Source organism: Tupaia chinensis, unplaced genomic scaffold (assembly GCF_000334495.1).
Source record: "Tupaia chinensis unplaced genomic scaffold, TupChi_1.0 Scaffold000005_2, whole genome shotgun sequence".
NCBI classification, from domain to species: domain Eukaryota; kingdom Metazoa; phylum Chordata; class Mammalia; order Scandentia; family Tupaiidae; genus Tupaia; species Tupaia belangeri.
This window is the reverse complement of record NW_006159434.1, coordinates 3771258-3785096: the sequence shown is the minus strand read 5'-3', so window position 1 is coordinate 3785096 and position 13839 is coordinate 3771258. Positions and strand designations below refer to the sequence as shown.

Sequence of the window (13839 nt, the reverse complement as noted above, 5' to 3'; positions counted from 1 at the left end):
TAGTGATATAGTATGGATAAGAGTTGATGGTAATTATAAAAACAAACTGGAGGTATCATTGTATATAGTAATTGCAGCAAAATATAAAAAATACATGCAAGTGAGCCAGCTGATGGTGTGGAGATTAAAGCTGCTGGATCCCACATGGCCAACTGAGTCATCTGAGTCTTGAACCCAGTAGTTTGAAAAATATACCTGGCAGTGGGGCCAACAGGTGGTGCAGTGGTTTTATTGCTGAACTTCCACATTGCCACCTGTGGTTTAAGTCCTGGACCCAGTGACTTAAAACTTATATTGGGCTCATGTGCATGTGTGCCCAAAACCCCAAGAGGGGAATGGAGGAGAAGAGATTGTGGCATGGCCACCCCCCTCAGGGGGTGATTTTTTACTTTTTGCCTCTGTCTCTCTGGCAAGCACATGTGCCCTGTAGAAAAAATCTCTCTCTAACAAGAAGAAAAGGGTCTGAGAACCAGGCAAAGGTGTAGAGATAATGCAATGCCCTACAACGCTGACTCCCATGGGAAGTTTATGGGTTGATGTGCAAAGACCTTCTTGAACACACTAGGCATATGCATACCCATAATGTGAGGCTGGCTGAAGCTAGAGGTGGATCATGGTATCAAGGTCCTGTTGGGGATGCCTTTCTCTCTCTGTCTCTGTCTCAGAAGAAATAAATTGAAACAAAACAGTGTGACATGTTACTCCAGCAGCAGCCTCATACATCTCATGTTTATCGCATCACTTGATTGCATTATTTCCTCTTGTGCCTGATTTAATCTTGCATTGTTTCTTTCATCACGGCCCTTTCAGTGGGACAAGATATGACAGTGGAAAACAGTAATATTGATGATCCTATCCTTCTGTAGGCATAGGCTAATGTGTGTCTATGTCTTAGTTTCTAACAAGAAAAGTTTTAAAACAAAAAAAATACAGTAGTTTAAAAATACAATAAAGCTTATAGTATAAGGATATAAAGAAAAAGCTATAGGACATATTTGAGTTTTTAGTTAAATGTTATTATAAAAGAGTAAAAATATTTTTTTGGGGGGGAGAGGTTTTTGCTATAGGGCACGTGTGCTCGTCAGACAGACAGAGAGAAACAGAGAGACAGAAAGCGAGAAATCACTCCCCAGTGCGGATGGCCACGCCGCAATCCCTTCTCCTCCATTCTCCTCTCGGGATCTTGGGCACGCACACGCACACACGTCCGGCCCGAGTTTAAGACATTGGGTCCGGGACTTGAACCACAGTCGAACACATGGGAATCCAGCGACATAGCCATTACGGTAACTGCTGGTCCCTAAAAACATTTTTTTTTTAATTAAAACATTTAGGGTTGGTTGGTGGCATGGCCGTTCAGGCAACTGGCTAACTGTACGGTTCAAGTCACAGACCTGGCAATTTGAAAAACATGCTGGATGTGTGTGCCTCTCTGCCCAAAATCCTGTAAAAAGAAATTAAGGGAATGCTGTGAGATCATCTCCCTCTCTCTGTCTCTCTATTTCTGTCTCTGGCGAGCACATATGCCCTCTGGCAAACCAAAAAAATAAAGTTTTTAAAGTAAAAAAGTAATAAGCTGAGGTTAATTTATTAATGAAGAAAGAAAAAAATGTTTTATACATTTAGTGTGGTGTAAATGCAAAGTGTTCGTAAAGTCTACAATACTGCACAGCAATATCTTAGGCCTTCACATCCACTCACTGACTGATCCAGAGCAATTTCTAGTTCAGCAAGCTACATTCATGGCGAATGCCCTATACAGCATTTCTAATTTTTAGAAACTTTCTAGAGGGTGTGTGTGCTTGTCAGAGACAGACAAAGAGAGAGAGAGAGATAAAATGAGAAAACATCCTCATGGAGAATGGTAACACTGCAATCCCTTCTCCTTTATTTCTATTTTGAGATTTTCAGCATACACACACACACACACACACACACACACACACACACACACACACATGCCAGGTGTGTTCTTCAAGTTGCAGGTCTGGGACTTGAACCTCACATTCAGTCATGTGAAATCCAGCTGTCTTAACCACCATGCCACCAGTTTGTACAGTATATTTTATTTTTTATACCATATTTTTACTGCCCCTTTTCTATGTTTAGATGCACACATATGTATAGATATGGTACACTTGTCTACAGTATTTAGTAGCATGCTACACATGTTTGTAGCCCCAGAGCAATAAGCTATTCCATCTAGCCTAAGTGTGTCAATGGCTATATCATCTAGGTTTGTGTTTACTCTATGACGTTTGCACAATGATGAAATTGCCTAACAAAATATTTCTCAGATCATATCACCATCCTTAAGCCAGATATGACTGCATAAAATAGTATGTTTTGTGGAATATATTTAAGGTCATAGAGTCATTCATTTTAATGAAGAGTCAGCTCATTTTCTAAATGTGTTACAGTCATACAGGATCCTGCGGGGGGGCTGTTAAAAGAGTAGCTGAGGACCAGTAGAGATGGTGTAGCACTTTGAATCTCAGACTCGGTGGCTGCAAACTCATGCCAGGCATGGGAACATATGCACGTATGCCCGAGATCTCCAGAGGAAAATGGAGGAGAAGGGATTGCAGTGGCTGGCCATCCCTCCTGTGGGGGTGGGGTGTGATTTCTCACTTTCCCTCTCACTATCTCTGTCTCTCACTCTCTCTAGCAAACACACCTGCCCTAAGGCAAAAAACTCAAAAAAAAATGAGAGAGAGAGAGAGAGTAGCTAGGGGTGGGGCAGTAGATGGTATAGCAGTTCTGTCGCTGGACTCCCACATCGCCAATCACAGTTCAAGTCCCAGACCCAGTGGCTTGAAAATCATACCGAGTGTGTGTACATGTGTGCTCAAGATCCTGGAAGGAGAATGAGAGAGAAGGGAGTGATCCCATCTGGGTGGGTGATTTCTCACTTTCCCTCTCACTGTCTCTGTCTCCAGTGAGCACACACACTCACCCTAAGCCAAAAAAAAACCTCTAAAAAAAGAGAGAGAGTAGCTATGGGCCAGCAGGTGGCATGGTGGTTAAGGAACTGTGCTCCCACATGGCCGACCATGGTTTGTGCTCCAGACTTGGAGGCTTGAAATTCGTACCAGGTCTGTGTGCATGTGTGCCCACCCAAAATCTCAAGAGGAGAATGAAAGAGAAGGGATTGTGGTGCAGGCACTCCCTCCTAACAGAGGTGTGATTTCTCGCTTTCTCTCTCTCTCTCTGTCTCTCTATGGAAAGTAGACATGCCCTATGGCAAAAGAAAAAAAAAACAGTAAAAATAAAAAGAGAGAGAGTAGCCAGAGATGTGTTGGTTGGGGGTAATTCTTAGCACAAGTAGCGTGAGCAGAAGACAAGCCACAGTGAAATAAAGAAAAAATCTGCTTGAGCACAATAATAATGTGGACTTCAGCAGGCAAAGTGTTCTATTTTGTGGGCATGTTGGTTTACAAGAAAACTGTAGAGTGACACTGACTATATTATATGATTAAAATATATTTTACCTTCTAGGATTTAAGGCATTGCTCAGGGAAATGATATAACTGAGATCGTTCTTCTATGCTTTTCCCTAATCAGTACCCCTTTTTCTTTTAGCTTTGTATCTGGAGGAGCCCAAGGTGAAAAGAATTATACAAATGCTTTTGGTCCTCATCTGATCACCTCTTTATACAGATATATTTAAAATGTTACACTGATTTTGCATCTACATCCATCAATCACACAAGGATATCATCACATATGGGGATATAAAATTGCACAGACTACCTAGAATGTTAGTCTCTCTATTGTTTATTAGTACTGAAGGCATTTACAGGGAGCCACTGAAATATGCAGCAGTGTTGTGTTCTTCAAAAGCAGAGTTTCCTAAAAGTTTGGGAAACAATTAATTGCTTAAAGTTTACAAACACTAACTATGCCCTTGCAGTCTTGTAAATAAATTAACTAAAATATTCCCAATAGTTTGGTGACTATATAAACAATTTCTTAATATAAAAATGCATACAATTTATAATTTTGAGAATAATCAACTAATCATTTTCTAGGATCCCTCTTACAGTTATCTAGTTGAGAGATCAGATGGTGAATAGTTTAGGCTTTGTGGGCTAGATGGTATGATTTCTCTCTTCTTTGAATTAATTTTATCTATTCATTCATTTTATTTTAATTTGATGAGACAGACACACACACACACACACACACACACACACACACACATGCCTGACCTTATCTGTGTGAAATATGCCTGCTGGGTCACATCCAACATATTGAAGAGTTGGAGAGCTGGGAAAAGGTATGGCAGAATAACACGACCCCATCAAGGATGCTTATCTTGCTTGCTCTCTCTTTCTCATTCACGCACACATGCTCTCTATCATGAATAAAATAAAACTTAAAAAAGAATCCCTCAACTGTAAATCATGTTGTGTTATTTGTCCATAAGAAGCCCTAAATCATGGTCAAATAGTCTAATGTTCAACCACCTACTAGAGATTTGATTTTTCTCAACTCCCAGTTTCAATGTTTGCCATCTGAAACACTGTTACCTGTTTTTATAATACATAACAGATAAGAAAATCTAATATATTAAATGTAGTATGCTTCTTTAAAAAATTATGTGGGATAGAAGACATGTGTAGGTACAAGAGAGAGAAATGAGCATCCTCTATAGGGTATGGTCAGGCTGTGATCTGATTCCCCCAGTCCTCTACTCCTCCAGTTCACTGGATCCTAGGCAGTCACAAGTGTACCCAGTGTGTTTCAGGCTGACCTGGCCAGTGATTCAAACTGCAGTTGCCATGTGGGACCTGGTATCTCTTGAACAGTGCATCACTGCTCTGCCATAGAACCACATAGTATTTTACTTCTGTATGCAGAGAATTCACAAGAGGCTTTATATTTGTACACTTGTGATTAATTAGGTTTCCATTATTATATAAAATCTCCATGAAATACTAAAATGAAGTCATTAGAATTCAATTTTAAGTAAATGTGTTAAACAGTTCTAAAAATACAATTTTGGATAAGAGAAGAACATTTAGTGATTATTTTTCTATTACTTTAATGATTCCTATGTAAGGGTACACTTTGCAATCTGTAACACTTCCAGATAGAACTGAACAAAAATAATTATGTAAACTTTAAAAATGTATTAGTCCTTTTGTAGTAAACTTTGGAAAATGAGTTTATCTCACCTGCCCTTCACTTTTTTTTTTGAGAGTTTTTTTTTTTTTTTCAATAGGGCGTGTGCGCTCGCCAGACAGACAGAGAGATACAGAGAGACAGAAAGTGAGAAATCACCCCTTGGAGAGGTTGGCCACACTGCAATCCCTTCTCCTCCGTTCTCCTCTCGGGATCTTGGACACACACGCACATACGCCCGGCGTGAGTTTAAGCCACTGGGTTCGGAACTAGAACCGTGGTTGACTACGTGGGAGTCCAGCGACATAGCCATTACGCTAACTGCTGGTCCCACCTGCCCTTCACTTTTTAAAGGATGGATCCTTAATTAGTTTTCTACTCAGACTGACAGAAAGGTATTCAAAATACAGAAGCATTTTTCTTATTCAATATATATATATATAGAAGTATTTACTATAGCATGAAAATCATGCCTGAAGTCTCTTACAGAGAAAAAAATCCTTTTTTCACTTATTAAAGATGATTACTGTGTAACATAAAAGGACTATTACATTAATGACCATGTCATAATTTGTCTGTCTTCAGTCCTTCAAGAAAGCTGTGGCATGCAAATTACAATGAAACTATTGACTATAATCGTGACTTTATGAGATAGAAATAAATCCTGGATTTTTCATGAATAAATGTCTTCACTCAACAGCTAGTTACTTTCTGCTACTAATACAGATAAATTTAATAGGATGCTCTCCCTAAAATCTACACACCTTGTTTTTAGCTCAAATCAATCGAAATTCCAGAACACATTTATTTCAAAAATTATAATGGTGTCACTTAGATGAATCATTGATAGGCAAAATATTAAATCCTCACCATTCTTGTGTCCATTATACCTTGTGAAGGCATAATTCCATACTTTACATCAGGTGAATATCGTTATATTTCCATAACATGGCACCAGTGGTATGTTAATTGAGCATCTAAATGCCAGTGGCATTTTAGAAAGGTTAATCTGGCACCAGAGGGGCTGCATGCAGATAGCCCAGTGTATGATTCTCATTAAGGAGTGCTTACGTAGCATGTTCTAGAAGGCTCATTAGAATTATCTGTCAAACTTTTCAAGTTTATAATACAACCTTGCACTCCTTCTGACTTCAATTCTAATACAACCTGACCCAGCCTTCCTTTAGATTCACTGTCATTATCAGTTTTCTGATTAGAAAGGGTAATCATAGGTAGGATTAGTATTTTTTAAGAATTATCATATGCAGGGTTGTTTATGATTCATGGATATTAATTCTGAATATCAAACTATTAAACATATTTTAATCTTCTGAGTTCCCATGTTCTATAATAATCAACAGCTATGTTCTGTATATCAGAGGATTTCTATCTTTTCCTACAGGGACGATCTTTTAGCAAAAGAATTTTTTAATTACCTAATAATATATCATAAAGTAAAATGTGAAAATATCACAGGTAGAAATTCAACTTGAAATTTTCATCTGCATTATATGGCTAGTACACATATCCCATTTGAAGATAATTTTCCAGTTTTTCCAGTGTAAAAATTCTCTGATGACATAGGAGGTCTTTTTATTTTATAGTAGGCCTTTACTCCTTGACCTTGTAATTTCCACTCATAAAACCATCTACTTTTCCAATCAAGCTATCTTGCAAAATAGGTTAGTTTACCTAATTGTTTTTTCATTGTTTCATTTCATAAAATTTGAATAATCTGTCTCATTTCTTTTTCCCTCTCACATTTCTGTTCCTGAAGTTTTCACCCTTCAAGGTTTTCTTTTCTGCTTTTTCTTTTTTAAAATACCATAAGATAATATTAGCATGTGCAAGCAGTTCTTCACGATGCACAACTGTCCCCAAAACAGGTACACTCATAACTTTGACTATTTTGCCATATTTTTAATGGTACTTGGCTTTTTTGTTTTGTTTTGTTTTGTTTTGTTTTGGGCAGAGTCAGACCTACTCTTTAAAGGTCAGAAAAATAGAATTTTATATGTAGGCATTACTTGTAGGTACCTTTCTTCGAGTTATGATTCATTTCAGCTTAATCAGAAGGGAAAGTCAGTGTGGTGTGCATAAAGTAAGCTCTGTGCACAGGAATAAGATCCCAAATGGCCAACTGCAGTTCAAATTCTAGTCCCAGTGGTTTGAAAAATAAATGCTGAGTATGTGTGTGTGGGCCCCAAATCTTGACTGAATGGCAAAACTCTGGAAAAGGATTGTGATGTGATCATGCCCCATTAGAGGGTGCTTTCTCTCTCTCTCTTTTTTTTCTCTCTTTCTCCCTCTGGTGAGTACACATGCCATCTAGCAATTAAAAAAATAAATCAGAATGGAACTAATCTACTTGCAGATTGACAGGATAAAGCAACTTCTTTCAAAAATGTTGATTGTAAGTTGTTAAATTGGCAGTTACTAAAGCTATGTGAATGTTGTGAATGTTGAAAAGGAAATAATGTTATTGGGTAACAAGTAGGAAAAAAAGAAGCAAAACATTTAAGGGACACAAAAACAGAAAATTATCTGTTGATAATAATGTTTATGATAATATCTTTAAATGGACTAATATACAATGTCTTCAAGCTGGGAAAATTCATTTTGCATGCTGTAATAATATACAGTGATTGAATATATAAAAATTAAAATTCATAAAAAAAGAAAGAGCATTATTTCAAATGCCAGAGAACCTACAATTGATTGATTAGCAGTTAAAATATAATAGAACTGAAGCTTAACATGCTCTGAAACTGGCATGTGTCTTAAAATGCTATTAATAAAATATTAAGAACAAAATATTAAAACTAGAAGCTGGGCTGGCTCCATGAGGTAGTGGCAATGTGCTGCTTAAGAAAAAACTGGATCCCACTTCCATGAGAATGTTTGAATCCCCAGCTGGGTTCGCCTGAAACACATAAGGCACCTACATGAGTGCAAAGGGTCTAATAGGCTAGAAGACTCAGGGATGGGAACCAAGGTATGACAAGACCCTGTGGAGGGTGCTCTTTACTCTTTCATTCTTTCTCTGTTTCTCTCTGTCTCTCTCTCTTGCATGTACATGCGCCTCATCATAAATGAAGAAAAATAAACAACTAAAAGTAGACCATGGTATCACTGAGGACACCAAGTTAACAAAAACTATGGAAGAAATGTCTACATTGGTTTGGGTACTAACCATATCTAGGCTTACTGACATATGATTAAATTTATAAATTATTTAAACATCTTGATTATGCAGAAGCATTTTTCCAGTAGTCTCAACTATCCAAAAAATAGCCACATATCAGAAAGTAAGAAGGCAATAAAAGCATGTGGACTGCTAAATCTTTCTCACAAAGTTCATATTCAGAATCTTATCTACCTTACTTTGCTTTTAAATTTAACTATAAAAGAATCATTTTATCTAATACTCCAGTGCTCAGTACATTAGAAATGCTGGTAGCTGCTAGAAATGACAACATTGGCAGTTGGAGAAATTTCCACTAATTACCCCAAGATGTGCCTTCTGTAGCTACATAGAATAAGTATGATTCTTCTTCTATGTGACAGGCATTCCATTGTTTAAATATCATTACTTCATGTCCAGATCTTCCTATTCCAAAATCTCCATCCTTATTCACCATTGCTTTCATAACTCTGATCATCCCACTAACCCTTTTCTTTTATGTCCATGTACAATTAACAAGGTCAGGCCAAAACTATTCTCTATCATCACTGATAAGATGGGTTTGGGAGATGATGGATTCATGGATCTATCTGATTAACATAGTCATTTTATCTTTTAGAATGTAAGTCAATAGTTAATTTTTTCTAGTTGCTAACTTATTTAAAAATTATTTTCCATGAAAGAAGCTACAAGTTTTGTTTTGGATGGTGCTTTGTCTCCAGTGTCACTTCTTTATATTTGCAAAATAATTCTTCCATTGCCATAGTTACACAACATGTCTGTTTGATGAATTTTACACAAACCAAATGTCATTCAAGCAACAGATGGTTTCTGACTTGAATTATATATGTTAGAATAATTATGTTGCATACACTGAAAGAAAAAAAACTGGCATTGTCATTAATTGCTTAAATGCTTGGATCAAAATATTATCTCATTTAATGTTAGGAGAAATCACAACAAAATGTACATGATGGTGAAAAACACCACTTTTAAAACAATAATGACAGGAAGGAACAGCAGATGGCATAATGGTTACATTGCTGGACTCCCACATAGTAGACCACGGTTAAAGTCCCAGGAACAGCAGCTTAAAACTCATGCCAGGCACATGTACGTGCATGCCCAAAATCTCAAGAGGAGAATGGAGGAGAAGGAATTGTGGAGTAGCAATCCCCTCTGGCGTGGTGCGGGGGGTGACTTCTTGCTTTCAGTCTCTCTGTCTCTGTCTCTCTGGTGAGCTCATATGCCCTATAGCAAAAATCTCTCTAAAAAAATAGCAATAATGACTGGAATATTTTCCTAGTGAAATTGGGAAGTGTGCACATTAGTGAGTGTCCTGCTAATTTCTTTAGTGTGTTGAGTTCATGGACATTGGTAACCTGCTCATTTTAGACCCATTCTGGTGTACATACATAAAATATATTTATTTCATCTTCTTTACCTGATGCTCATCAGCACATCAAAAACAACTACTACTCCTGTAAAATGTGACTTCCTGGAAATTAATGTGAGGTGAAAAGAGCAATGCTTCCTTTTGACTCTTCTTACATTAAAAAAAAAAAAAAAATTGAAGTCCTATAATCCCCATAGGTAATCAAATAGTAAATTAAAATATTGCATCTTTCAACAATAATATTTTCCAGTGATGAAGAAAGATAGCAGCAGGAGATTTGGAAGTGAACGTATTTGAAGGTGGATAGAGGAGGGATTGCAATCAAACTAGTATCTGTAGTACTGCTATAGTCTTTTACATGTGGAATTCTCTCATCTATGAACTCTCTCAGCCATGTTTTTTTAAAAGCAGATTTCCTTCTATTTTATATACAAATAAGAATATCTGTACATATGATCTACCACACCCATGGACTTTATATGCACAAAACACACACACACACATGCATGCATACACACAGATGGTATCAGAAAGAACCTCAAAATAACTGACAAGCTTAAAAGTTTTCAAAAAACATTATTGTTATGCTAAGCTCCCAGAAATTGATAAGGCATTATCTTTTACATTGCTTTAAAAAAGTTATGTACAGGTACTTCTTAAATACTTCTAAATTGAGGAAGGGAATCTAGACTAGCAGAAAGATTTAGTTTCCAAATCCAGAACCCTCAAATCAATCTTATAAGTTTACCTTAAATGTAATGTAATATATACACACACACACACACACACACACACACACACACACACACGTATAAATGTAATTATTTAGATCACTCATAATATTACATTTATTGTCTTTTGGTACATTAAGGATTAAGAGAGAAAATGCATGCAGTATTGATAAAAGTGATAGCTAGCTATTGCAACCAGTAGCTGTCCGGTAGTTTTCAAAGCATTGTCTGCCTATAAATCAACCAGCTAGTTAGTTAAATTTCAAATATCCTGAATTTGTTAGGTCTTAGGTAAGATTCAGGTGATTTGAGGCATATGGTCCACTGTAGAGTGAATGTCTCCCCATTCATATGTAAAACCTTGTGAGATGGTATTTGGAGGGGGAGTCTTTGGAAGGTGCCTAGGAGCTGAGGGTAGTGCCTTCATGAATGGGATTAGTGCCATTATAAAAGACCCCAGACCTTCTTTTTCCCTTCTGTCATGTGAGGGAGATAGTCAAGAGGATCCTATGAACCAGGAAGCAGGCCCTCACCAGGCACTGAATCTACCAACACCTTGATCTAGAATCAAAACTGTGGGAACAGCAATTAGCATAATGGCTATGTCACTGGACTCCCATGTAGGCGACCACGGTTCAAGTCCCGGACCTGCTGGCTTAAACTCATGTGGGGCACATGTGCGTGCGTGCCCAAGATCCCGAGAGGAGAATGGAGGAGAATGGATTGCAGCATGGCCATCGCCTCTGAGGGGTGATTTCTCACTTTCTGTCTCTGTCTCTCTCTGTCTTTCTGGCGAGCGCACATACCCTATAGTAAAAATCTCTCAAAAAAATTATTATTTCATAGTTTCTAATACAACAGACATAACCTTTGGCATGGAGTTCTATTTAAGAACATCTGGTGCCTTGAGCTTATTGAGTATCAATAAAGCAAGATATCTATCTCATAGTGAAACAATAAAATGAAAAGTATCAAATTAAATTTTTTTCCTATCAATCACAAATAAATGTACACATAAAAAACTTCCTAATTTTATAATATAAATCATTCCAAGGCATTTGAAAGCATTAGGGACAACATTCATCCGATTTCTGTTGCCCATATACTCTTTCCGTAGATCACAAACACATAGTATTGATCAAGAAATTATAATTTGTTACCTACAAAGTAACTACTAAGTTATATAACACTGACAAATCATAGGATCATATCAGAGACTAATTCTGAAATAAACATTTATTCTATTTATGTAGGTTGTTGAATTAACTTTGAATATATTTATAATTTCCTATTTTTCAAGCTAATACATCTTTTTAAAAAATATTTATTTATTTGCTAGAGAGCACATGTACTTGCCATGTGAGAGAGATCAGAGACAGAAAGAGAGAGAAAGGAGAAGGCACCCCATGAAGGATGGGCATGCTGCAATCCCTTCTCCGTTTCTGCTTTCAGGATTTAGGGCATGCACACTCATGTGCCTGGCATGTATTTCAAGCGACTGGGTCTGAGACTTGAACCACACAGTTGACTGTGAGGGATGTGGCTGTCTTAATCACTAAGCTGCATGACTGGTCCTATATCTAACCTACCTACATAGTTTTATCATTTCACTTTTTATTCACTTATTCATTTTAATTATTAGTCTTTGCTATAAATTATTTGTATTCAAAATATATTCCTGTGTGCTTTTGATAAATGATACATATTACATAGTTATGCCATTTTAGCATACAGGCAATGATGGCATAATATGATTTAAAAACAAAAATTGTGTAGAGGAGAGGAGGAAACTTCACAGATAAGAAATTATTTCAGGGGCAGCAGAGGGCATAGCAGTTTCATTGCTAGATTCCCACATGCCAAACATGGTTTGAGTCCCTGACCTAGTGACATAAAATTCACAGTGGGTGCACTCATGTGTGTGCCCAAGATCCTGGGAAGATAATGGAGGAGAGGAATTACAGTGTGGCCCTTCCTCCTAGAGGGTGATTAATTACTTTCCCTCTCACTGTCTCTGTCTCTCTCTCCCCAGCTAGCACATGTGTCCTAAGGCAAAAACTTCTACAAAAAAAAAGGAAGAAATTATCTCACTGTAACTTGATTATACTAATATATGATGATGTTCTGAAGTAAAACAAATACAGTTTCAATGGTACTATATGAAATAAGTAAAAATCATTAAAATACGTTTTAGATTATTATGTGTGAGAGGACTTCAAAAAGGAGTATAGTTTATTTTGGTGCAAAAGCATTTTGAAAGCCTTGCATAGATTTTTTATAATATGCATTTTCCATGAATTTTTGATGTTCCCTTATATGTATCTAGAATAACAGCAGTTTTTTTTTTTTCTTAATAAGAATCAATCATTATTTGGCCCATCCTTTATAATCCAAAGTTTTACTTTCCTTGACACAGAAGTCAAGTTCAATTTTAGGACTGTTCAAATTTTAAGTTAGAAATTTGACAATATTGAACAGAAAAAAAAATGTTGTTAAAAGAAATTTGTGATTAAAAAGACTATAGGGATAAGCTGTTGGCATAATGGCTATGTCACTGGACGCCCATGTAGTCGACCGCGGTTAGAGTCCCAGACCCAGTGACTTGGACTCACGCCAAGCGTATGTGCATGTGTGGCCAGGATCCTGAGAGGAGAATGGAGGAGAAGGGATTGCAGCATGGCCATCCCCCCTGGGGAGTGATTTCTCACTTTCTGTCTCTCTATCTCTCTGTCTCTCTCTGGCTTTCTGGTGAGCACACGTGCCCTATAGCAGGAACATCTCAAAAAAAAAAATAAATAAAAAAATAAAACCACTATAAACTGTCCAGTATTAGGGCACCTTCATCCATAGTACTCTGGAATATAGTAATAAATCCAGGTCAATACTTAGTTCAGCTAATATTCAAATTCAATGAGGCTGCCAAAAACTCTGATTTCTGAAAGTGCATCCTATAATTTAGTTTAAGATATAGAATTTGAAAAACTATAAAGATCCTATAAAATATTGTAGGTTATATTTTAAAATTATAAAAGTAACATTTTTGAGGGCCAGCAAATGGCATAATAGTTACATCACTGAACTCTCACTTATTCAAGTGTGGTATAAGTCACAGACCCGGCAGCTTAAAACATGCCAGGCATGTGTGTATGTGTGCCCAAAGTCCCAAGAAGAGAATGGAGGAGAAGGGTTTGTGGCATGGCCATCCTACCTGAGGGGGTGTGATTTCTTGTTTTCTATATCTCTGTCTATGTCTCTCCAGTGAGCACACATGCCCTATATAAAAAATCTCTCTCTCAAAAAAAAAGAGTAACATTTCTCTAGATCTCTGAAATTCCTAATATAGTTTTTTAAAGAATTATTTTGTTTAACTTTATTTACTTATTTTAATTTGACCAGAAAGG

At 37.0% G+C, this 13839-nt stretch overlaps 1 protein-coding gene across 1 annotated transcript in view; it reads right to left on the bottom strand.

Annotated features, from left to right (window-relative positions):
• The window catches only part of PCDH11X (protocadherin 11 X-linked), a 779107-nt gene that overhangs the window by 226958 nt on the left and 538310 nt on the right, over nt 1-13839 (bottom strand).